A 25,451-nucleotide genomic window follows, 5' to 3' on the forward strand; every position below is an offset into this window, starting at 1 on the left:
CTTCTAGAGATAGAGACCACGGGCCATGAGCTGACAGAGTGGTGAGGCTAACATCAGAAAATAGAAGAAGCCTTGCGTAGTAGGTACTGCAAGCTGCTGCCTAGTGTACACTGGCCGTTGTCCTCACAAGTGAGGCAGAGGTATTCAAGAAGAACGTGAGGGCATGAATTTTGTATAAAATAAAGTTAATGAGATCTTGCATGCAGTAGAAGTACCAGTCACTGGTGGAGTACTCGGAATCGGTGAGCATCAGCAAAGCTGTTGTGCTCGTTGCCCCAGGTCATGCTTCAAAGGTGGAGTAGGCTATGTTAGGGACCTACAGTGAAGGTGAAGTGCACAACAGTGAGTCTTGGAGGAGGAAGTTGGAACTCTGAGCATCCGACCCAGATCTGCCTAGTTTTGAAAAGACAAAGCAGCAGGATAAACCAGACACACATCACCAGATAAACAAGAAAACTGCCATTTGAAATGCACCTCACTGGACGTAACAAGACCACTCTGGGACCAATCACAGAGACAAGTAGTTGTTGCAGTATTTGGTGATGCTACTGATCAGTGAAAGTCACTGAGAACCATAGGAACAAAAATGTTTACTTAGTAACAGGTTGCACCTGCACTTTTAAGGGACCTCTTGAGCTACTGAAGGAAATCTCTGGATGGGCCTTACCACTGGCGATCAAGGTTTTAAAGCAGCTTTATGTGTTTATGTGAGGGTACTTATGTAGCCAACACTTAGCTAGGAAACCCAAGAGCACTCCCTTCATTGTAGCATCTCTTCAGCAATGAGGGAATGATGTGGAACACAAGAACATGAGAAATTTGAGAATCTCTTTTGTGGTGTGACTGAGGTGCTGAAATGAGATAAAGCGCAAGATCCAGGGATAAAAAGTACAGAAAGTCTTCAGGTGTATGGGCTACAGATTATGAGAAAGAGGAACAGAAAAGCAACAAATAGGTAAAGAAAAGAATAGAAAGAAAATAAAGGGGGCAGTGCATACATTTTCATTCTTAAGGGCTCCAGAGTATCACAAGAATCTGTGGAACAAGCTCTTGGATTCTGTCATAGATTACAACTGTGCCTACCTAAAGCACATAGGCCCTCATTACAACCCTGGCGGTCGGTGAAAAAGCGGCTTTAATACCGCCAACAGGCCGGCGGTAAAAAAATTTGAATCATGACCACGGCAGAAACCGCCAACACAAACAGCCACTTTAACACACCAACCGCCATGGGGGTAGCAACAAACACCGTGGCGGTAACCGCCAACAGCCAGGCGGAAGACAGTGTACCTCCCACTGCATTACAACATACCTATACGCCAACTTTTCCGGGGGGGTCCCAACGCCATCAAAAGCACGGCGGAAACACTACTCTGAAGGGAACCGACTCACCTCTCGACACTCAAGGAAGAACCACGACGCCATAGAGCCCGAGCTGCACTTCTTCCCAATGCTGGTCTACCTTCTCATACACCAGGAACACGAAAGCCGGCGAAGACAACCACGTGAGTACTGCACCTAGCACACAAGGGAGGAGGGGGGAAAAAGAGAGTGACACAAACACGCAACACCCCCACCCCTACCACCATACACACAAACACATGCAACAACATTACATTTACACCCCATAACCCTCAGGAATAACACAAGGACAAAAGGAATGGAGTAAAATGAGTGTAATATTAGAAGTTTTGCTAAATACATTCTTAAAGCAATAAACAGTATGTACAATATATACAATATATACAAAAAGAGGGACAATACCCACTCCAAAATGTCCTTGGCCCACTGGGCCAAAAACACATAGGCCAAGGCCACACTTGACTCCAGCCTCAATATGGAGAGAACACTGCAGGGGCATCAGATCGAAAACACACAGGCACCTCAGGGAGACGGGGAATGGGGGGCACCTCAGCCGGAAGATGGTACAACGCCACTGGCCTGGAGGGGGCTCCATGCCTACTGCTTGGTCCTGGGGAGTGGAAAGCCACAGTCTCTCAAGTGGGTGGTTTGCCCACTGCTTGGTCCTGGGGAGTTCAAGGCCATAGTCTCTCAAGTGGGTGGTTTGCCCACTGCTTGGTCCTGGGGAGTGCAAAGCCACAGTCTCTCAAGTGGGTGGTTTGCCTACTGCTTGGTCCTGGGGAGTGGAAAGCCACAGTCTCTCAATTGGGTGGTTTTCCCACTGCTTGGTCCTGGGGAGTGGAACACTACAGTCTCTCTAGTGGGTGGTTTGCCCACTGCTTGGTCCTGGGGAGTGGAAAGCCACAGTCTCTCAAGTGTGTGGTTTCCCCACTGCTTGGTCCTGAGGAGTGCAAAGCCACAGTCTCTAGTGGATGGTTTGCCCTCTGCTTGGTCCTGGGGAGTGCAAAGCCACAGTCTCTCAAGTGGGTGGTTTGCACACTGCTTGGTCCTGGGGAGTGGAAAGCCACAGTTTCTCAAGTGGGTGGTTTGCCCACTGCTTGGTCCTGGGGAGTGCAAGGCCACAGTCTCTCAATTGGGATTTTTCCCACTGCTTGGTCCTGGGGAGTGCAAGGCATAGTCTCTCGAGTGGATGCCTTCTTCCACATGTTCTGGAGGGGGCTTTGTGCCCAGTGTGCTTCATCCTGGCAAGGAGGGGGTGAGTGGATGCCTTCTTCCACTGGTTCTGGAGGGGGCTTTGTGCCCCAAGTGCTTCATCCTGGCAAGGAGGGGGTGAGTGGATGCCTTCTTCCACTGGTTCTGGAGTGGGCCTTGTGTCCAATGTGCTTTATCCTGGAAGGGGCAAGGTCACAGTCTCTCACCTGTGTGTCACACCGACAGGTGTTGCAGGGGCCAGGACGCACTGCAGCCCATGTAGTGACCACTACACAGGCACGCCGGCGGTGACGGCTGCTCAGTGGATGCCAGTTGCGCTGCAGGTGGCAGTGCTGGCAGTGGTGGTGGTAGCCTCCAGGCCTTCACCTGCAGCCTCGGACGGCTGCCCGTTGGGGCTGCTGCTGCTGGCAGTGGTGCTGCTGACGGTGGGGCATGTGGCGGTGCTGGCCACGGTGCAGGTGATAATGCTGGCCGCAGTGCAGGCGGCGGTGCTGGCAGTGGTGGTGGTAGCCTCCAGGCCTTCACCTGCAGCCTCGGATGGCTGCCCACTGGGGCTGCTGCTGCTGGCGGCAGGGCATGCAGCGGTGCTGGCCGTGGTGGAGGTGGCGGTGCTGGCAGTGGTGGTGGAAGCCGCCATGCCTTCACCTGCAGCCTCGGACGTCTGAAGTGCCATGGCTTGTGTTGTGTGCCCCTTCCTGCCCTTGGCAGATGGTGGTTCCTCCTTGCTTCTGCCAGCTGGTGTCTTTGTCTTGCCCTTGCTGGCTGGTTGTGCCTCCTTCCCCTTGCTGGCTGGTGTCCCCTTCTTGCCCTTGCTAGGTGGCGGACCCTTCTTGGCCTTGGCAGGTGGAGCTGGCACACTGGCTGGGCTGACGGGTGCCTCCTTGGAGCCTCTCACACCTGTAGTAAGTGCAAAAACCACAGTGGCCGTGGACTGGGTGGCTGAGGTGCTGGGCTGGGTTCTGGCCACCCTGGCCCCAGGTGAAACACAGGGGTGGGGAGAGGTAGGGAATAGGTCAATGTTGGCGAGGAAAAGCTTCTTAGGGACACTGGGGTGGGAAGAGGGTAAAGGTTTGGGAGTGGAGGAAGAGAAAGTGGTTGTAGCAGGTGTCAGTCTGCTGTGTTTGGGTGCAGGTGCATGGGCTGGATGTTGTTGTGATGTGGATGGCTGTTGGGTGTGTGTGCTTGTGTTTGTGTACTTTGGGAGGAGGGGGTCACAGACACAGTGGGAGAGGACACAGGGGACGTGTGCATGGATGTGGGGGTAGTGACTGCCAGTGAGGGGCGTGCAGTGATAGGCGTGATGGTGATGGAGGTAATGGATGAGGATGTAGTGCATGCATGTGTGAGTAGAGACACTACTGGGAGGGCTGTGGACGAGGAGGAGGAGGGGGACACAGTGGAGGCGGTGGATGTTGGTGTGTCTGCATGTGGATGGTGCTTGTGTGAGTGCCTGTGAGATGAAGTGTGGTGCTTGTGTTTGCCTGAGCCACTTCTGTGTGTTGATTTGGGTGAGTGCTGGTCTGAAGGTGTGCTTGGGATAGGCTGGGATTGGGACTGGGTAGAGGAAGTTGGAGGGGGAGGCTGAAGACAGGGACAAGGGCTGCCATCAGTGTGTTGCCCAGAGCCTGGAATGCTCTCTGTTTGGCCGCCACGCCAGAGTGAATGCCCTCCAGGTATGCATTTGTTTGTTGCAAATGCTCTGCTAACCCATGGATGGCATTCAGTATGGTTGACTGCCCAACAGAGAGGGATCTCAGGAGGTCAAAAGCCTCTTCACTGAGGACAGCAGGGCTGACTGGGGCAGGGCCTGAGGTGCCTGGGGCAAAGGAGATGCCCACCCTCCTGGGTGAGCGGGCACGGGAAACACGCTTAGGGGCTGCTGGGAGGGCGGTGCTGGTACGGGGGTGGCGGCTGGGAGCTTCCATCGGAGGAAGGGGTGCTGTCGGTAGTGTCCCCTCCTGTCTCTGTCGTGGTGCCCCCCTTGCTATCCATCCCACTGGTGCCCTCACCATCGGTGGATTCGGCCTCAAGGCCCATGTGGAATGATAAAACAAAAAGGGGGAGAGACACAAAGGATACACTTGGTCAGTGCCAGCAACAACACTACCGTTGGCATACACAACACACAGGGAACAGCCCTATGCACTAGGCCATGCACTACCAGTTACACTGCTAGTCACCAGCCCATGGGGTAGAATGCCTAACGCCATTAGCTGCACACCTGAAACCCACAGGACCCTGCCCACTAACAATATTGGGGTTGGAGTGCATCTGATCTTGCCCATCATTGAACATACCCTGCCATGTTCGCCCTGGCCTAGGGGCACCTACAGCCCACCTCCCCCACCCAGGTAATACCTTAACGGGCGCAAAGTCATGATTCAGAATCTGTGCTCACTCTGTTGTGGCTGCTGTGATGCCTTTAAGCACCCATCCAACTCCGGATAGGCCACCACCAGGATGTGGAACATCAGTGGGGTCAGGGTACGACGGGCACCCCTTCCTCGTTGAGAGGCCAGCCCCAGCTGGGCCTCCCCCATCTTCCTTGCCCAGCGGCGCAGGTCCTCCCACCGTTTGCGGCGGTGGGTGCTCCGCCTGTCAAAGACCACCAGGGTCCACACCTCCTTGGCGATAGCACGTCAAATACCCTTTTTCCGATGGGCGCTGACATGCAGGAAAAAAAACAGCAGAAAAGGTATTAGTCATACCGTCTGGACTGTTATACTCATGGCCCACCATATCCCCCCCATCCACTTACGCACATACAGTGCCCACCATATCTGCAACACTCTGCACAGGACCCCTCAGCACACAGGGCAGGGCTCCCCCACACAGGGCTCACACACACAGCAATCAATACATTCATGGCCCACGCATCATGCTCACAGTGTACTCACCTGTTTCTCTGGAGGACCATAGAGTAAAGTGTACTGGGGTAGGACCCCATCCACTAGTCTCTTCAACTCCTCGGAAGTGAAGGCAGGGGCCCTTTCCCCAGACACTCGAGCCATTGTCACTTCCAGACACAGGTCACAGCAGCACTTGCAGTGTAGGTCCTCTCCTGTTGAAGGTCAGGTTGCAAGTGAGTGCACAGATAGAAAATGGCGGTCACGTCCGTACCGGTACATACTGTCACCGCCGGCGTACATCGCCATTGGCTCCTGGAACCCAAAGGGCCCAACGATAACCAATGCGATGTTGCATGGCGGTCATTGACCGCCGACCGCAACAGCGCACAACGCCAGCGGAATTACATAATTTCCGCTTGTCTCTCCTCACAGGTCAGGCAGCCGCCATTTCAGGGGGGCACAGGCCATGGCGCCTTACTGCGTCACAGCAGACATTGGCACATCAACTGACTTACGAGTTCACATACTGTTCCTGTAAAGGAAACATTGCATATTCATTTTGACATATGGGTGAATATGACCTTCTGCTCACCGTTTTTCACCCTAGAGTTCATCCACTGAGGATGAATAGAAGATGGAGACATCCCCCGTGTAGAGACCCCTGGTGGACTTGGTGACAATGGAGGACAGGCACATTATCCTGACCTACAGACTTGATAGGGCCACAATCCAAGAACTGTGTGCCCAATTGGAGCCAGACCTGATTTCAGCTATCCGCCACCCCACAGGTATCCCCCCTCTAGTGCAGGTCCTGTCAGTGCTCCATTTCCTGGCAAGTGGTTCCTTCCAAGCGACAGTGGCCATGGCATCAGGGATGTCACAGCCTATGTTCTCAAACGTGCTGACCAGAGTGTTGTCTGCCCTGCTGATTTGGCCACGGTGAAGGCTGACTTCTCTGCATTGGGACATCCCCAACATCATTGGTGCCATTGATGGTACAAATATTGCATTTGTCCCCCCCCCCCCACCAGAGAAATGAACAAGTGTTCAGAAATAGGAAAAGTTTTCACTCTCTGAATGTGTAGATTGTGTGTTTGGTGGACCAGTACATCTCCCATGTCAATGCGAAGTATCCTGGTTCTGTGCATGATGCCTTTATCTTGAGGAGTAGCAGCATCCCATACGTGATGTCTCAACTCCAGAGGCACTGGGTGTGGCTAATAGGTGAGCCCATGGTCCCTACCCAGTTGATGTAGGTATATGGGTGTGGGTTTGGCCCTAAGGGTCAGTGTGTGGCTAACGGGTATCCCTCAAATATTTGCAGGTTACTCTGGTTACCCCAACCTCTCATGGCTACTGTCCCCAGGGAGGAATGCCAGGACAAGGGCAGAGGAACGTTACAATGAGGCACATGGGTGAACAAGGAGGATCATTGAGAGAACCTTTGGCCTCCTGAAGGCCATATTCCGGTGCCTCCATCTGACAGGTACTACTCACCCAAGAAGGTGTACCAGATCATCGTTGCATGTTGCATGTTGCACAACCTGGCCTTGAGACGCCAGGTGCCTTTTTTACAGGAGGATGGTCGTGTGGCAGCGGTGGAGCCTGTGGACAGTGATGAAGAGGAGGTCTAGAAAGAAGATGTGGACAACAGAAGTGTGCTCATTCAAAAGTACTTCCAGTGACACACAGATAAGACACTGTAACTTCACCTTCCATTGCAGTTTTGTGTTTGACATTGAACATGGCAGCCTGACTTCCCTATGTCTATGGCCACTTACTGTACCCTTTGGCATCTCTATTGTCAGATCTCTGTACCCCACTCTGGCTCCTGGTGTGTTTACTGCTGCCCACTGCATGTCATACCTATGTAAACATTACAGTACATTTGAATTGCAATGTTTACAGTTTGTGAAACTAATAAATTTGTCAAAGAATTGACAGACTCCATATTTGATTTTGTTCCAAGGTTGTTTATTTCTGTGATAATAAGTGTAGGGTGTATTGCAATGGGCTGGGTTGCTGATGGAGGAAAGTCCAGGTTAGAGTCAATTATCTTTGTATCACAGGTGAATTGTCCAAGGGGGCATAGGAAGTGGAGCAATGGCTGTTCAAGGTGGACAGAGTGGGACAGAGGGTGACAATCAGGAGAGTCTTATTTACTGGTGGGGTCTTGGCAATGTTCTCTGGCTTCTGCCTGGATCACAGGGAACGTTTGCAGGGTGGTTCTCCTTCTGCAGGGGGTGGGGTGCTGGTGGCCTGTTGTTCCTATGGAGGGGCCTCCTGTCAACTAGCGTCAGCGGAGGTGGAGGGCTGTTCTTCAGTTTGGCTAGTGTCAGGGGCCCGTTGGTGTGCCACAGCCTCCCTCATGGTGTTGGCCATGTCTGCCAGCACCCCTTCAATGGTGACCAGGGTGGTGTGGATGTCCCTCAGGTCCTCTCTGATCCCCAGGTATTGTCCCTCCTACAGCCGCTGGGTCTCCTGCTTCATGGCCAGTATCTGGCCCATGGTCTCCTGGGAATGGTGGTATGCTCCCAGGATGTTGGTGAGTGCCTCGTGGAGAGTCAGACAGCAGTCCTCCCAGCTTCCCTGTTGTCCTGTGCCTCTGTCCCCTGAACCATGTGCCCACTGCCACTGACCCCAGGTCCCTAATTGTCCTGTGTTTGAGGGGTTGCCTGAGGTCCCTGTAGTGGTGGACACACTGCTGATTGACGTGTCCTGGGGACAGAAGGATGGGCCCGCTGGGTGGGTGCTGTGGTGGTGTTTCCTGAGGGGGAAGGCTCTGTGGTGGGTTGGGACTGTGGCTGGGTCACCGACTGTCCAGAGGTCCCTGATGGGCCAGGTTGGTCATCGTGATCTAGGCGTGCAGAGCTGCTGTCATCACTGTGGGCCTCTTCGGGGGGGACTGGATGTGGCTGGTACCTCCTCTCCGGTGACGTTGAGTGGGGGTCCTGTGGGGATGTAAATGCAGTGTTATTGTATCTGCGTGTGCCATCTTGTGCATGGATATGTTTCCCTCTATGGTTGTTATTAGCAAGGCAGCTTTGGCTTGTGTGAGTTGTGCTTAGTTTGGCTGAGTGATTGTCACTAGTGTGCATGCTGTGGTGATGGGTGTCCATGCAGGTCTGCGATGGGGGTCCATGCATTGGTGTTACATGCAGGGCTTGGTTTTGGGATGGGTGGGTTGCGCTAGTGGGGTATATGTGAGGTGGTGGGGTGATGGGGTGAGGGTAGGAGTTGTTGTTTGTGATGGCATGCAGGTAGGGTGGGGGATAAAGTAGTAAAGATTTGACTTACCAGAGTCCAGTCCTCCTGCTACTCCTGTGAGGCCCTCAGGATGCTTGAGGGCCAAGACTTGCTCCTCCCATGTTGTTAGTTGTGGGGGAGGAGGTGTGGGTCCACTGCCAGTCCTCTGTACTGCTAACTGGTGTCTTGCAACCATGGAACGTACCTTCCTCCGTAGGTTGTTCCACCTCTTCCTGATGTCATTGCTTGTTCTTGGGGTGTTGTCCCACGGCCTTGACCCTGCCCACGACTCTCCGCCATAGCTAGATCTTCCTTGCAATAGATGTCTGCTGCACCTGTGATCCAAATAGCTGTGGCTCTACCCAGATGATTTCCTCCACCATTACCCTTAGCTGCTCCTCTGAGAACCTGGGGTGTCTTTGTGGTGCCATGGGTGTAGTGTGAGTGGTATGTGTGAGGGTGTGTTGGGTGATTTGTTGGTGTGTGTGCTGTGAGGTGTGTGGATGGTGTAAGGTGATGGTGTATTGTGGCTCAGATTCAGTGGGTGCTCCTGGCTTGTCTCTCTCTCTCACTTGCCAAAATCTTTGGGTCGTAAAGGGTTGTGGGTAATGTGGGTGTGTGTTTTATAGGGGTGTGGGTGTGTGGGTGTGGTGTGTGTATGTGTGTCAGGTGTGTGTAGTTTGAATTGTCCAATGTGGTGTTGTTTTGTATGTATGTGTGTATTATGAGCGTGGCGGTAAGTACCGCCAATGGTTTACAGCAGTTGAATGACCACTGTGGTGATTCGTGGGTCATGATGCTGTGGGCATATTTCTGTTGGCGTAACGGTGTGGGTTCTGGTACCGCCATTTTATCACTGACCTTTGGGCTGGCGGACTTGTGTGTGTGTCTGTATAGTGGCGGATTTCTATGTGTGGGTCATAATACCCATAGCTGAATACCGCTGCGTTCACAGTATGTTGGCGGCAGTCAGCATGGCGGTAAGCAGCACTTACTGCCAATGTTGTAATGAGGGACATAGACATCTAATCAAAGGTATGAAGCGCTATATAAGTAATTAAGGCTTTCATGGATTCAGTCACACTACTCTCATGTATACCTTAACAAGCATGATTCCAATATTAAAAAAAACACCAGTCATTGGTTCAATTGGCTTCTATCAGGATGACTTTGAAAAACTGACATTAGATGGTCTCTGCTTATCTGGCTACTTTCCTCAGCAATGTGTCTGCAGGAATGGACTATTTCACCACTATCTGTTAGTGTGTAGAGAAATAGGTCAGAACATTTAATTGAAAAAGGGCAGTGTTTCTTTTCAAAACCAGGCAAAAAAGTGCAGAGAGTAGTTGATGTTGGGGAAGGCCCCAGCAGAAAGCAACCTTTTCTGGGTGAATCAAAAATGTTTTTACAGGAAAAGCCTTTCAAAACCTTTTTTTTGCAGTATCATTTGCCCAAAGGTGAAGTTATACAAACTTCACAAACTTTGGACCTTTACATAGTAAAAAGATTGAGCACTTCATGCAATTTTGCCAGCTGAATTGTATTTTTTGCATAGTGTCTACCAGTAGTCAGGGAATTCACAAATGGGTCTCATACTTGTTGGTGACCACATAGGATGATGAATCATATATTTTTCCTTAGTACAAGAGTCAGACTTCAGATCACCCTTAGTCCCACACAAGTTAAGGTCTCTGGTATTGAATCTTGAGGCACTTACCTTTTTAGGTTGAAGCCTACCAGACATCTAAGCTGTCTGGTTAGCTAACTACATCTTAGGGACATTCAGAAAGCATCCCCTGGAATGCATTCCACATGTGGCTTACTATTGGCTTTGTGGTTTCTAAACTCATATTTCCTGGGTCTCTTTCTCCTGACTTTATTTGTTTTAGGCTGTCCAGTGTGAGATATTCCCTCCCAAAGAGCAAACCCTTTTCACACTACCTCTCCTTGTATTATTCTAGGACTGCTCCTTTCTGTAAACAGGCCTGTAAATCTTGTTCTTACCTTGTCACACTTGCTGTGCATTCAAAGACAAAGGTCAAATGTAAGCTCCGTCTTCCAAGGGAGCTTTGTGTTTACTTTTATTTCTCTGACTTCACTCTGAGAGGACTTATGTGGCAATCTTGCTGGATACTGGGGGGAGAAAAATGATTTTTCTATCACACAACAACATTTAAATGAACAGTACAAGAATTTCAGAATATATCAGAATTATAAAAGCACAAATAAAGAACATTTTTTGTAAATTCTGAAGTGTGTTGAAAACAAATACTTTATTATGATCAAAATGAACCAATACATTTAGGTATGCAATTTCCACATCATTTGTGCACTGTATAGTTGTATTAGAAAAACAATGTCTATTTAAATGTAATGGTCATTTCATTTGAAAATATATTGTCTGTAATGGCAGGTTGGTACCATAGCACTCCTTTCCATTGCAGTCTACCCTGCACCACTTAACTTTACACTACTCCATTCCACTGTACTCTGCACCACTACACTCTACACCACTCTGCATCACCGCACTCCATGCCGCTTCACTCTCTGCCTCTCTACTCTACTCTACACCACTCTACGCCAATGCACTCTATGCTTCTCTACCACTGCACTCTTCGCCATTGCCCTCTAACCTGCTCCAGTCTAGGCCACTCCACACTACTCTGTACAACTCCACTCTATGCCACTCCACTCCATGCCACTCTACTCCATGCCACTCTGCAACACTGCACTCTGTGCCAATACACTCTACACCAATGGACTCTACTCTGTACAACGTAACTCTACACCCCTGCCCTCTACTCCAGTCCACTGTACACCACTCTAATCAATTCTGCAGCACTGCACTCTTTGCCACTGCACTCTACACCACTTTAGTCTACACAATTACACTCCACGCCACGCTGATCTATGCCACTGCACTCTACCCTGCACCACTCCACACCACTTCACACTTCTGTGAAGCAATCCACTCTATGCCATTGCATTCTCCGCAACTGCACTATACGTCACTCTAATCTACTCTGTGCCACTCTAGGCCACTGAACTCTACGCCACTCTACTCTATACCATTGCACTCTACATCAATGCACTCCACACAATTGCACTGTATGTGACTGCACTCTACGCTACTGCACTCTGCACTGCAACACTGCACTCTGCCAATGAACTCAACGCTGCTCTACTCTGCACTACTGCACTCTATGCCAATGAACTGTACCCCACTCTACATCACTAAACTCTATGCCACTCTTCTCTGCATCACTGCATTCTGTGCCACTGCACTCTGCCTCATTCAATTCCACGCCACTGCACTGTTTGCCACTCCACTCTGCAGCTCTCCATTCTACGCTGTTGCACTCTTCGCCACTTCACTCTGCACCACTCTATGCCACTGCATGCACTCCTTCCACTCTACTGTATGCTATTCTACTCTACTCTGCATCACTTCACTCTACACCAGTGTACTCTGTGCCACTGCACTGTATGCCACTCTACTCTGCACCACTCCGCACCACTGCACTCTACATCACTGCACTCGACTATGCACCACTCTAATCTATGCTACTGAATTCTACAATGCTGCATTTTTATGCTGCTGAATTCTGTGCTGCTGCACTCTATGCCACTATACTCTGCAACACTTTTTGCCAATGCACTCTACACTAATCTACTCAACTCTACACCACTACATGCCACTCTATGCCACTGTACTCTACTCTACTCAGCAGCACTCCACTCTATGTCACTGCACTGTACATCACTGCATTCTAGTCTGCACCACTGTACTCAATGCTACTGCACTCTACACACACTCAATACTACTGTACGTCACTGCATTCTATGTCAATACACTCTATGCCACTCCACACCACTGCACTCTACGACACTCCAGTTTGCAACACTGCACTCTACGCCACTGAACTCTACACCACTTTACTCTGCACTACTGCAGTCTATGTCAGCGCACTATATCACTGCACTCTACACCACTGCAACATTACACTCTATGCCACTGCACTCTACTGTGCTATATTCTACTCTGCACCACTCTACTCTGTACCACTTTACGCCACTGCACTTTATGCCACTCTAGTCTACTCTACACCACTGCATTCCACACCTCTGCACTTTACGCCACTGCACTCTTCTGTGCAACACTCTAATCTGTGCCACTGCATATTACAATGCATTGTACGTTGCTGAATTCTATGCAACCACACTCTACACCACTATACTCTACAGCACTCTATGCCAATGCACTCTACACCAGTCCACTCTACTCTACACCTGCTCACTGTGGGGCATATTTATACTCCGTTTGCGCCGAATTTGCGTCGTTTTTTTCGACGCAAATTCGACGCAAAACTAACTCCATATTTATACTTTGGCGTTAGACGCGTCTAGCGCCAAAGTTCATGGAGTTAGCGTCATTATTTTGCGTGAACACCTTCCTTGCGTTAATGATATGCAAGGTAGGCGTTCCCGTCTTAAAAAATGACTCCGATGCATATGCGTCGTATTTATACTCCCGGGCAAAAATGACGCCCGGGAGTGGGCGGGTCTAAAAAACCCGCATTAGCGCCGGATTTTAACGCCGGGGTCAGGGCAGGCGTTAAGGGACCTGTGGGCTCAGGATGAGCCCAGAGGTGCCCTCCCCTGCCCCCAGGGACACCCCCTGCCACCCTTGCCCACCCCAGGAGGACACCCAAGGATGGAGGGACCCACCCCAGGGACATTAAGGTAAGTTCAGGTAAGTATTTTTTTTTTAAAATGTTGTGGCATAGGGGGGCCTGATTTGTGCCCCCCTACATGCCACTATGCCCAATGACCATGCCCAGGGGACGGGGGTCCCCTGGGCATGGCCACTGGGCAAGGGGGCATGACTCCTGTCTTTGCTAAGACAGGAGTCATTTCAATGGGGGTTGGGAGTGAAAAAAAAATGGTGCAAATCGGGTTGAGGCGATTTTTTTGCCTCAGCCTGACTTGCACCATTTTTGGACGCCCATACTCCATTTTCCCCCTACGCCGGCGCTGCTTGGTGTACGTCGTTTTTTTTAACGCACACCAGACGGCGACGGCGGCTAATGCCGGCTAACGTCATTCAATAAATACGGCGCCCGCATGGCGCTTCAGAATGGCGTTAGCCGGCGCTAATTTTTTTGACGCAAAACTGCGTTAGCGCAGTTTTGCGTCAAAAAGTATAAATATGGGCCTGTATGTCACAGTACTCAACTCCACTCTTTGCCACTCCAATACACAACACTCTTTTTCACTCCACTCTAGGACAATCTACTACACTCTTTGCCATTCTACTCTACAACATTCCACACCACTCTCCTCTATGCCACTAGCTTTTATCCATGCTGAACAGCAGCCATGCTGGTGTACAAAGTGGCTAAAACACATTGGCAAAGCCAGTAGCTCTTGCATAGGCGAGACCAATTGGCTTTGCTAATGCTTGATTCTTTGAGTTAGTCTCTATCAAGGAAACGAAGGCACCTCGCATTACATCCTGTTGTTTATCACTGTTCACAATGCACTGGTACCACAAGCGGAAAATAGCTCCTTGCAATAAAACCACTTGAAAGTGGCTTGCTTTTCTGTTGAGGTGGTAACCTCTACAAGGAGATCAGAAGAGGGACTCAAGCTAAGGACGAAACTTTAACCTTTGTAGCAGTAAAGATCTCTGAAACCTGTCACTGCCATTTCGCAGGGACATCTTAGGGATTTTTGGGACCCTGGCTCAACTGTATTTTGGGAGCACCTGTTTGAAACAGCTTGGAATTTATTATACAATTTCAACTGTTTCATGCTGTTTCACCAGGTCACTGACAGTGCACAGATACACTTGCCCACATTCTAAATGTGGTTACTGCTAATATTTAGGAATAGTGACGTGTTTTCAATATTGTAACACAGCAGCAGCTCACTAATATGACTGCAAATAATCTCTGTGACACCCTCCCATTCCTCACATGAAGTCAAGTTTTCATTTTCTTTTTATGGATGTTGCATGAAACTTAAACACAACATTTTTCTGCAAAATGTCTGTAATTGAATCTCACACATCACCCACATTAAAAATAAATCAAAGGAAAATGGTATTTAAAACAATTCGATTAAAAATTATTCAGGGTCATCAGGGCAAGACTCTCTGCAGGACAGAGCAGGCTCTATCAGGGGGTCCCCCTTGAAAGGCTGGGGTCCTGCGCCAGAGCCCACTTTGCCCGTGCCTTAAAACGTTTCTCCCTTGTTGTGCTATAGAAACCCATCAAATAAATGCTGCTTGTGGTTACTGACATAATCACCAACAAGGAGGTATTGACAGTGCATCACTGATACTTTTAGGTATCAGTATGAGATTGGGCCTTCATCTGTACCTATTGTCATTTCTCAGCTGCTGAATGTACAGTCAGGTCTTGATTTGCTCATTCAGGAGCTGCCGAGTGGGTGCTCAACGCACATTCAGTTCTACAACAGTCTCAAAGGACCTGTGTTAGCTTTACTCCATTTTCATGTAAACTTCCTTTTTTCTTCAAGACAAACATGAACTAATGTGAGTTGCAGCGATCACAATGGTATAACAAGGGTGTCCTTGCCCCTAATGCAACCAAGAAAATTGGGCCCCATCAACTGGGTTAATTGTAAAAAAAAGAAAAGAGCTACCATTAAAGTGCAATAGTCTCCAAAGAACGGAGGGCCTTGGTGCCAATGCACCTGCTGAACTATTGATAGCTACGCATATGAGCGATCACCGAAATTTTAAGAACTTTGGGCAGTTTAAAAAGTTTTAGCAACATCTTATGAGGCTCCAACAGTTACTGCCCGGAGATATTCACAGAAGTTTCACTTTCAGGGGTGTTGAAGTAAGAGGCAAGAAACGAAACTAAATGCAAGATTTTTTTATTGCCAGCAGACAAACATAGCTTCGTTTAAAAAGCTCAATGAGAAAAGCAATTTTTTCCATTACAAGTGCGATGCTCATGTAAATTTAGAATATTTGTTGGAAAACCAGGATTTTTTCTTGGCAGCTAGTAAATGTTCCTTTTGCTCAGAGTGATGCTCAACCTATTGAGGTATAACAATGAGACTGAGACTTGTGACCTGCTGGTTAAACGCATGTCCCTGCAGTGGATCAAGTGGATGTCCAGCCTTGGAGCCGTTGACCAGGACTCAGGCCTGTGACCTACAGATTACGCAAGCAATGCTGAGATGTCCTTTGCGAGGCGTGAGGGTGTTGTTCGGTCCTCTGGATGTAGCTTTTCATTGGTGAACTTGTAGGCTCATGGACTTGTGGACTTGAATTGTGGAAAATAGAACTACAGCTGCTATATTCTAAGAACACAATGTATGGCTGAATGAGTTACTCATGCCTCATTTGAGGGATATATTCCCATATTCCAGTCCTTGCCAGGAGTAAATCTCTGACCATTTCCAGGATGTTTGTGAATGTCCTCAAACCACGTTGGTGCAGTTCACAAACTTTGAAAGATGAACATGTCTTATAACCCCCACTCCTCATCCACTGAATGGGATTTACTCCCATGCCACATAGTCATTGAGTACTATTGAGGAAATGGATATACAACTCCTGAGTCAAATTTAGTGAATGCTGAGGAGTGGTGTATTCAGCCAATTCCATTCATAAAATTACTTTACAAGCAAAAATGGGTTTTGGAGTCAATCCCTCTCTTCTGCAGCTTTTTGTCTCTTTTTGTGTGCCTGGAATATTTTTTTTTTGTTTACAGCCCAAACCTCTAATTGACTCAAAGCTCTCCCATGCAGTTAGGATAAACTTTGCCAGTCAGTGCTGGAAATATCTGCTGATCTCTACTCCTGATCCTAATGGGGAAATCAAGGTTTTTCCTAGAGTTTCAACTGGTAGTTTGCTAGAATTCTTTAACTAAAGTTGGCTTTACTTATTAGATCCTTCTGAACCTGTACAGGATTATGTTCTTTCTGTCGGTTAACCCCTTAGTTGCCAGGCCTTTCCCCACCCAGGTGCCAGGTTTTTTTTTTTAGTATTTCGGGCAGTTCGCGCTTAGGCCCTCATGACTTTTTGTCCACATAAGCTAAAATTTGTGTCTTTTTTCCAACATCCTAGGGTTTCTAAAGGTACCCAGAGTTTGTGGGTTCCCCTGGAGGAGACCAAGAAATTAGCCAAAATACAGCAAACATTTCGTTTTTTTTCTCAACAAAATGGGAAAAAAAGACTGCAGAAGAAAGCTTGTGTTTTTCCCCTGAAAATGACATCAACAAAGGGTTTATGGTGCTAAAATCACCATCTTCCCAGCTTTCAGGAACAGACAGACTTGAATCAGAAAACCACATTTTTCAACACAATTCTGGCATTTTACTGGAACATACCCCATTTTTAATGTTTTTTCTGTTTCAGCCTCCTTCCAGTTAGTGACAGAAATGGGTGTGAAACCAAAGCTGGATCCTGGACAGCTAAACATTTCTGAAAAGTAGATGAAATTCTAAAATCAGCAAGGGGCCGTTTGTGTAGATCCTTCAAGGTTTTCCTACAGAAAGTAACAGCTAAAATAAAAATATTGAAATTGAGGTGAAGAAAAGAGCCATTTCTGTCCACATTTACTTCTATAACTTTTTCCAGCTATGGCAGATATTTGAAAACAATATACCGTTACGTCTGCTGGACCCTTCTGGTTGTGGGGATATATAGGGCTTGTAGGTACATCAAGAACCCTAGGTACCAAGAGCCAATAAAGGAGATGCACCTTGCAATGGGTTTTCATTGTATACCAGGTATCCAGTAATTCATTTGTTGAAATATAAAGAGTGAAAAAAGGTATCAAGGAAACCTTTGTATTTCCAAAATGGGCACAAGATAAGATGTTGCGAAGCAGTGGTTATTTTCACATCTCTGAATTTCGGGGTCCCCATACTAGCATATGAATTACAGGGCACTTCTCAAATAGTTGTGTTTTTTACACACTGTCTTACATTTGGAAGGAAAAAATGTAGAGAAAGACAAGGGGGAATAACACTTGTTCTTCTATTCTGTATTCCCCTGATAAAAATGTTACCTCACTTGCATGGATAGGCATGGATAGGCCTAATGCCAGCAGCAGGAAACGCAACATGGACACATCACATTTTTACATTGAAATCTGATGTGTTTTTTTAAAAGTGCCTAGCTAGGGAAACCTTCCAAACCTGGGCATTTTTCAAAACTAGAAACCGAGGGGAATCTAGGATGGAGTGCCTGGTGGGGCTCTCACCAGGTTCTGTGTCCCTGAATCCTTTGCAAACCTCAAAATTTGGCAAAAAAAACTGTTTTTCCTCACTTTTCGGTGACAGAAAGTTCTTTGAATCTGAGGGGAGCCACAAATGTACTTCCACCCAGCATTCCCCCAAGTCTCCCGATAAAAAGGTACCTCACTTGTGTGGGTAGGCATAGTGCCTGCAACAGGAAATGTACCAAACACCAAATAGACACATCACATTTTCCCAAAGAAAAAATACCTGTTTTTTACAAAGTGCCTAGCTGTGGATTTTGGCCTCTAGCTCATCCAACACCTAGGAAAACCTAGCAAACCTGGACATTTCTGAAAACTAGACACCTAGGGGAACCCAGGATGGGGTAACTTGTGGCATTCTCAACAGGTTCTGTTACCCAGAATCCTTAGCAAACCTCAACATTTGGCAACAAAACACTTTTTCCTCACATTTCGGTGCTGCAAAGTTCTGGAATCTGAGGGGAGCTACAAACGTCCTTCTACCCAGCATTTCCCCACATCTCCCGATAAAAAAGGTACCTCACTTGTGTGGGTAGGCCTAGTGCCTGTGACAGGAAATGCCCCAAAACACTACATGGACACACCAAAATTATCAATCACAAAACCACCTGTTTTTGCAGGGGGGCACCTGTGTTTTTGGTCCTGGGCTCAGCAGCCATCTAGTGAAACCTACCAAACCCAAACATTTCTGAAAACTAGACACCCAAGGGAGTCCAGGGAGGTGTGACTTGCCTGGATGCCCCAGTGTTTTCTTACCCAGATCCTCAGCAAACCTCAAATTTAGCTAAAACATCACATTTTCCCCACATTTCTGTTTGGGATCACCGCATGGGCACAAATGTCCTACCACCCAATGTTCCCTTCAGTCTCCCGATAAAAATGATACCTCACTTGTGTAGGTGGGCCATGTTCCTTTGACAGGGTAGAGCCAAAAACATGTCGAAATTGAGGGGGAACCAAAGCGGGTCCAAAAGGGCAATTTGAAAAAAAACGTTTTTAGGCTGACAAGTGGGGCAGAATTTTTATCGGTATAGATGCAACAATGCTGGGTGATAGGAATTTTGTGGATTCCTTCAGATTCCAGAAGGTTCCATCACAAAAATGTGGGAAAAATGTGTGATTTCAAGCAAAGTTGGAGGTTTGCAGGGCATTGTGGGTAAGAAAATGGTGTGGGGTGGATGTGAAGCACACCACCCTGGACTCACTCAGATGGCTAGTTTTCAGATGTGTCTAGGTCTCGTAGATTTTTCTACATAGCAGCGTCCCAAGTTCCAAAAAGTGCAGCCCTCACCATTCCAAGTGGGACAATTGTGAGAGTTCGACAAGCTCTTATGGCCCAAATGTAAACCAAAACCCACAATAATCAAATGTCCTCTTGGCAAATTCTTTAAGATTTTAGACTATCTTGACTATCAATTGCTATAGAAACCGCTTTTAGCTTTTAGAATGCCAAATGGCCTAATCCACGTGGCTGATCTTCACCTAAATAGATGTGCCAAACTCTCCTTCATCTTCTGCTAGCCCCAAGATTCTGTCTAATTGTGCTGACTGACATGGATTTGTACTTGAGGATATCCTTTTTGATGTCTATGTGAGGTATATGAATTCAGTTTTTTCTTACACAAGCACTTTTTCCTTCAGCTCCTAATAAAGTTAAGGTGGAGGTGATGCACTATGCTGATGGACACTTATAATGCAATCAGATAAAATATGTAAAAATAGTGCACTCCAGTTGATAAACATAAGAGCAAGAAACCCCCAATGACCAAACATAAGAACAAGAAAAACCCATGCAATTTTTTTATCAAATTTAACTTACTGGAAGGGTGACCTGGTGAATTAAGATTTAGGCCCTCATTCCAACCCTGGTGGTCAGCGGTAATTTGGGGAAAGGTACTGCCAACAGGCTGGTGGTACCTTTTCCCAAATTATGACATTGGCGGTTTGGCCCAAGCCAAACCGCCAATGTACCACTCCATCCGCCAGGGTGGTAACGGCCGCAGGGCTGGAGACTTCATTCTCCAGCCCGGCAGCTGTCACAATCCCACCCTCAGGATTATGACCCCGCCTACCATCATGGTTTTCGTGGCAAGCGTACCGCCACGAAAACCATGGCGGTAGACACTATCAGTGCCAGGGATTTCCTTCCCTGGCACTGATAGGAGGCTCCCCGCCCCCCTCTCCAGAGTCCTCCCCCTCCCTCTTCTGCCCCCCTCACATTTGCACACCCACACGCGCACACACATACACACATGCATACCCACATCCACCTACGCATGCACACATACATACCCACATACCGCAACACACACCAACATACTTTGCCACCCACATGCATTCACAACACACAACATACACGTACACTCACATTCAGGCATTCATGCAGTCATTCAACGCGACACACACCTGCATGCACGCATTCATAAACAGACGACACCCCCCCACACACACAACACCCCCCATCCCCCTCTCCTGTCGGAGAACCTGACTTACCTGATTGCAGGGGGTCCACCGGCAGGAGACTGGACACGGCGCTGCTGTCAGCAGCGTCCACCAGCAAAACATCGCCAGGCCGTATCATTGCTCATGATACGGTAGGCGGTGTTTTGCTGGCGTGGTGCTGCTGCTGACAGCAGCGCCACCCTACCGCTGTCTGCTGCCATGAATGTCGGTGGTATTCCGCCAGGCTTCTGGCGGAATTCCGTCTAGGGTCATAATGCAGGTGGACGGTTGTTAGCCACGGCGACGGTATGTTGGCGGTCGTTGCCACGGCCCTAGGCGGCAGTTACCGCCAATGTTGTAGTGAGGGCCTTAGTGTGTACTCAGGTGCCTGGGCACGTCTCATATTAGCATATGTCTTTCCTTCTGTTTTTTCGTTCCCACATCTGATTAACTGATGTATTTACAATTTTCTGATCATAGTACAAGTGCAGTATAAGATATTAACATATATGAAAATGATGATAGGTTGATCCTTGGGGCATTGTCCACTTTACTTTTCACAAAGTATGCAAAGAGCCTTCATTTGTCATTTGTGAGTCTGAAATGTAAATAGGGTTTAAAGACTGCTGTGGGTACCAGGGTGATTATTGGGCATTCAGAAGGGGAGCACATCTTCGAACTTGAACACATGAAAAAAAGGAAATTGAAACTGTTATAAAAAAACACATTGGAGGCCATTGAGCAAGGCATTAAATTGCACACATGAGTAAAAATAAAATTGGGCACATAAACTCACAGATGAATGAACATTTATAAAGGCTGGCTTCAAAATAGGATGCTAGATATTATATTGCACATTTCTACTATATTGGATGATCCGATTATGAGAGTGCCAGGCAACAAAAGAAGCTAAGACAGTTATTAAAGAAATTTCACTAATATAAAGAATATATAAACTGCAGCTCCTTCTAAGGCTATAAGTGAGGTGAACAGAGATTACCTATAACAGGATTTAGCCAAATGAGTTTATTAAATGAACCATGCCAATGGTAAGTAATGAAGCTACTGGGCCTGGTTAAGCCCATAAGAATTCTACTAAGTCGTCTTGAATGGCTTATTTTAACTAATTGCCCTTAGAAACGAATTGGTGAACGCCTTGTGCCCCAGCAGCATGCTACCACAATGTCCAAGGCATTAGTTGCAGCCTAACTATTGTTTAAGGTTACTTCAACGAATGTGAACCTTCTCACTTCAGGTCCTCCTGAACAGGGGCCGCGCGTGAACTTTTTGCCAACTATATTGAAAGGGGAGGTTCATTATCCTGCACTTTGTGTGTCCTGAGGAAGAACCTGTTAAATATCCTGCAGGGTGGAAACGTCAACAAAGTATACAACCAGACTGTTATACCAAAATGATTTGTAATTATGCAGCAGTAATACTGGGAGCATTGCATTCTTGGAAATAATTGTCCAGAGCTATCACTGTGGCATTGCTCACTGCGCTCCCTTCAAGTGTATACATCTGTCCTGGTGACATCATTTCATTACCTTTATGATTTATTAGAAGTAAACCTGGCTCTCGGCACACGCCATTGTCCATTGTTGTCATGTGCCATTACAAAGAGGTTCATTTTAGGGCCTAGTTACTATTCTTGGCGCAGACACTGATCATGGTTGACTAAATGAATCTGAGCCACAAGTGTGTACCTTGGAGACTTCACATTTACTGTGTTTGTTTTCATTTGCATACTCATTTTTGTAAAGCGTTCAAACTGCAGTCTCCTGTCTCACAGCGCTTCAGTGAGGGAAGAACATTAGATTTTCACATCGATGGGTGCCCCAGCGAGCTAAAGCTGAATCAACATAAACAGAAATAAAATCCTCATTGAAAGTTAAAATAATGTCTCTAGGAAAGTGGAAAATCCTTGGAGTGGGAGCGAGGAGGATGTGAGCATTAATAAGCCAGTCTTGGGGCGCGCGTGGCGAAGGAATATAAAAGTGGTGTAAAGGAGGGAGACATTTCATTCACTTTTGGAGACTTCTATGCGGTTTTATAGACTGGCGCGGAGTATAACAGCACTTCCTTTCTTCCCAAGGTCACCGAGGCCACCTGCTGCGGGATGGAGACAAAGGAGGGAGATACTTGGACACTTGGTGATACTTGCATGTGGGGAAAGTTTGAGTAAACTTGGGTATGACTTTGAAAACATACCCCATGTGAAGGAAAAAGGGGAGGTATTGAATGAACCGGAAGTATATTGTAAGAAAGTTGTTCTGCACTTTAATTTCAGGCTGCATGTATTATAGGTTTTGATAAAAATCCTAGGAGTGGGTGAGTGTGTGAAAGAACATGTCACAGTTAGCACAAGATGTTTAGAATGCTGTACTCAGAATAGTACTAAAATTTCCAGCCACTTGGCTAATGTCTCTATCACTTCTTATATCAGGGCGCGTACGGTGTCTTTTCACCAGTGTTCACACCCATACCTGGTTTCAGAAGAACAGAGGTTTAAATGAGTACAAATAATTACAGTTCCAGCCTTGAAAAGGGCCCGGGTTATCCAGCCACAAGGGTGAAAAAGTGTTGCCTGCCCACAATGAGAAATATCAACAAAGATTTGTGGCCAATTGTAGCAGGAGCTTGCAAGAACTATGCAGGATCCACAAGGACAAACACCTCCCTTACACACCTCAGTAGTGCATGGTTCGTTTGATGAGTGTCAATGTTCTACCTTGAATGCTGTACTGTAACAGTGTCAACAGACAATTACGGCTGAAAGGGGACCTATCCCTGCAATTAACTTGGATTTTAGCCACGTGAGTAGAACACGTTCGGTAACAGAGAGATTCAGGACAAAACCTGCAAGAAGAACTTCATGCCACACCAAGTATAGTCTTTGATGATGTCACAAGAGGTATCAAAGGTGGGAAAGACCTTGATAGACACTGGTGTGCATGGACATGCTTGTAGGCATGCATGGCACACATGGGGCAGATTTAAGAAAAGTGGAGCTGCACTTAGTGCAGCGCCACTTTCCTTGCGCCCCTTATTGCCCCACTACCGCTACCATGTGGGTGTTAAAAATGCCCCAAAAAAATTACGCAAAAAAATCTTTTAGATTTATTTGTACCATTTTTTTGGCCCCCCTAATGGAGGAACGCCTCTTGCATACATTATGCCTGGTGCAGCCATAATGTGGCACAAGGGGTTGCAAAGTGGTGCAATGCATGCACTGCACCACTTTGTGTATATATGGCACGTCAATTTTGGCCTCGTTGGGCCACATTAGCATAAAAAACAACGCTAATGTGGGGCAAGGAGGCACTAGGGGCTCTTAAATGTCCGCCCTTGGTTTTGTATACCTATGAGTAGATGACAGGTCAGGTGAAACATGTGTAATGTGCCCTCTTTCCCCTACTATAGGAGGACCAAGGTCACGCCCTCAAACCGTGGTTGATGGCACCGTTCACAAGTCCACAAAGACTTCTGCCAATGAGAGTTGCAGTACTGTGTGATTCTGCCTGGCAATCTAATGGATTGTCCTTGTGAGACCACTAATCTTGGCACTCCGTGCCCCATGTGACTTTCTGACACCAGGTGGCCACTACCCTGTGCCATTCTTGATGGGGTACCCAGCCACAGGAATATCAGTAAAAGCATGTGCTAACACTTTCAGGGGCTCAGCCTCCAGAAGGGTGCCTGTGCTGTCCAGCAAGGTGTCATCAATGCCAGGAAGGTATATATTCAAGTATCTGGAGTGCCCACCCAGGGGTTCTATTTTAACAAGTGCTCTGCAGTGTACCACGCTTCTACTGAGCTGTACTGTAGGCACTGCTGATTCGCTGTTTTGTGCAGTTTTATTTAGTGTAACACGTGTTCTGCAGGTCTGCGTGCAGGGCTGTAGCCACTACCCTGAGAATGTGGTTATATAGTCAATGAGTAGGTGGTCGAAATCAAGAATTTCAGCCCTTTCGTCAGGCATTCGGTCAAAACAGATGCACCTTCATACTGGGTTGGAAGAACATCTTCAGTGTTGGTGCTAACACCCTGGGTTGCTGCCTTTTTTTATGTATTTTGATGAATTGAAGTAACAAAGTTCTCTCTGCATGACAAGCTGAAGGTGTTTGACTGTGTAACACTAGTAAGTGCTGTTACACCACAGTCACTCCATATTTAGGACATGATAGGTTTAAGTGTGTAGGAGGTGAATGTGGGGTCCGCCACCGGTTGGTTTACAGCGGAATGGAACGGGGGGGGGGGGGGAGGCTGGAATGGCACTTAGTAGAAGTCCGGATACAACAGGAAATGGAAGATCCTGAACCGGAACAAGATGTGGAGGGGACAGTTGATTCGTACTCTTTGGGTATGTCTGTGATACTGATCTGCTTTAATCTGATGTGATAGGACCAATTATGCTGTTTAAGTAATCCAATGTTATGTATGGATTTATATTTATTTGCACCCAGTGTGACTCACATCTCTTTCCTTGTTTAGGGGGTGGTGGTGGAGGGGGGGACAAGTTAATTAAATGTAATTATATTTTGTTTTTAAAATCAATGAATATTTTTAAAGCAAAAAAAGGGTCAGGCGCGGACACGACGATGTTTCGAAGGTAAGTGACAACGATCCATTGTACAGTTTTGGTGGAACATGCAGGGGATGTGTTGTGTCATTGTTGGTGCTGTGTGGGTGAGTGACATGACACGCAGAGTTCTGGTTGCTGTGTCATACTGTCTTGTGGCTGAGTTCTGCCTGTGTCACACATTCTACAAGTGTGTGTTCTTGCACAGATAAGTGTGTGTACTTTGAAAGGACGTATAATGAACTGAACGTGTGTGACACTTTCACATGGCATGTCACATGCCTATATTTAATATGTCATGGGTGACTGACATTTCTTTTACAACACTTTCCCTATGTAGTTGTGTTACATGGGTCTGGGGGAGACCCGGGTACAATATATTTGCTTTACCTCCGCCAGCTGCTCTTCGGGGGAAGTAGGTTGTTCCTGTCTCCCAGGGTCTTGATCAGTACTGTAGGCACCACTGATCTCTTATTTTGTGCAGGATTTTAT

Source organism: Pleurodeles waltl, chromosome 10 (genome assembly GCF_031143425.1).
Source record: "Pleurodeles waltl isolate 20211129_DDA chromosome 10, aPleWal1.hap1.20221129, whole genome shotgun sequence".
In the NCBI taxonomy this organism is placed as follows: Eukaryota; Metazoa; Chordata; class Amphibia; order Caudata; family Salamandridae; genus Pleurodeles; species Pleurodeles waltl.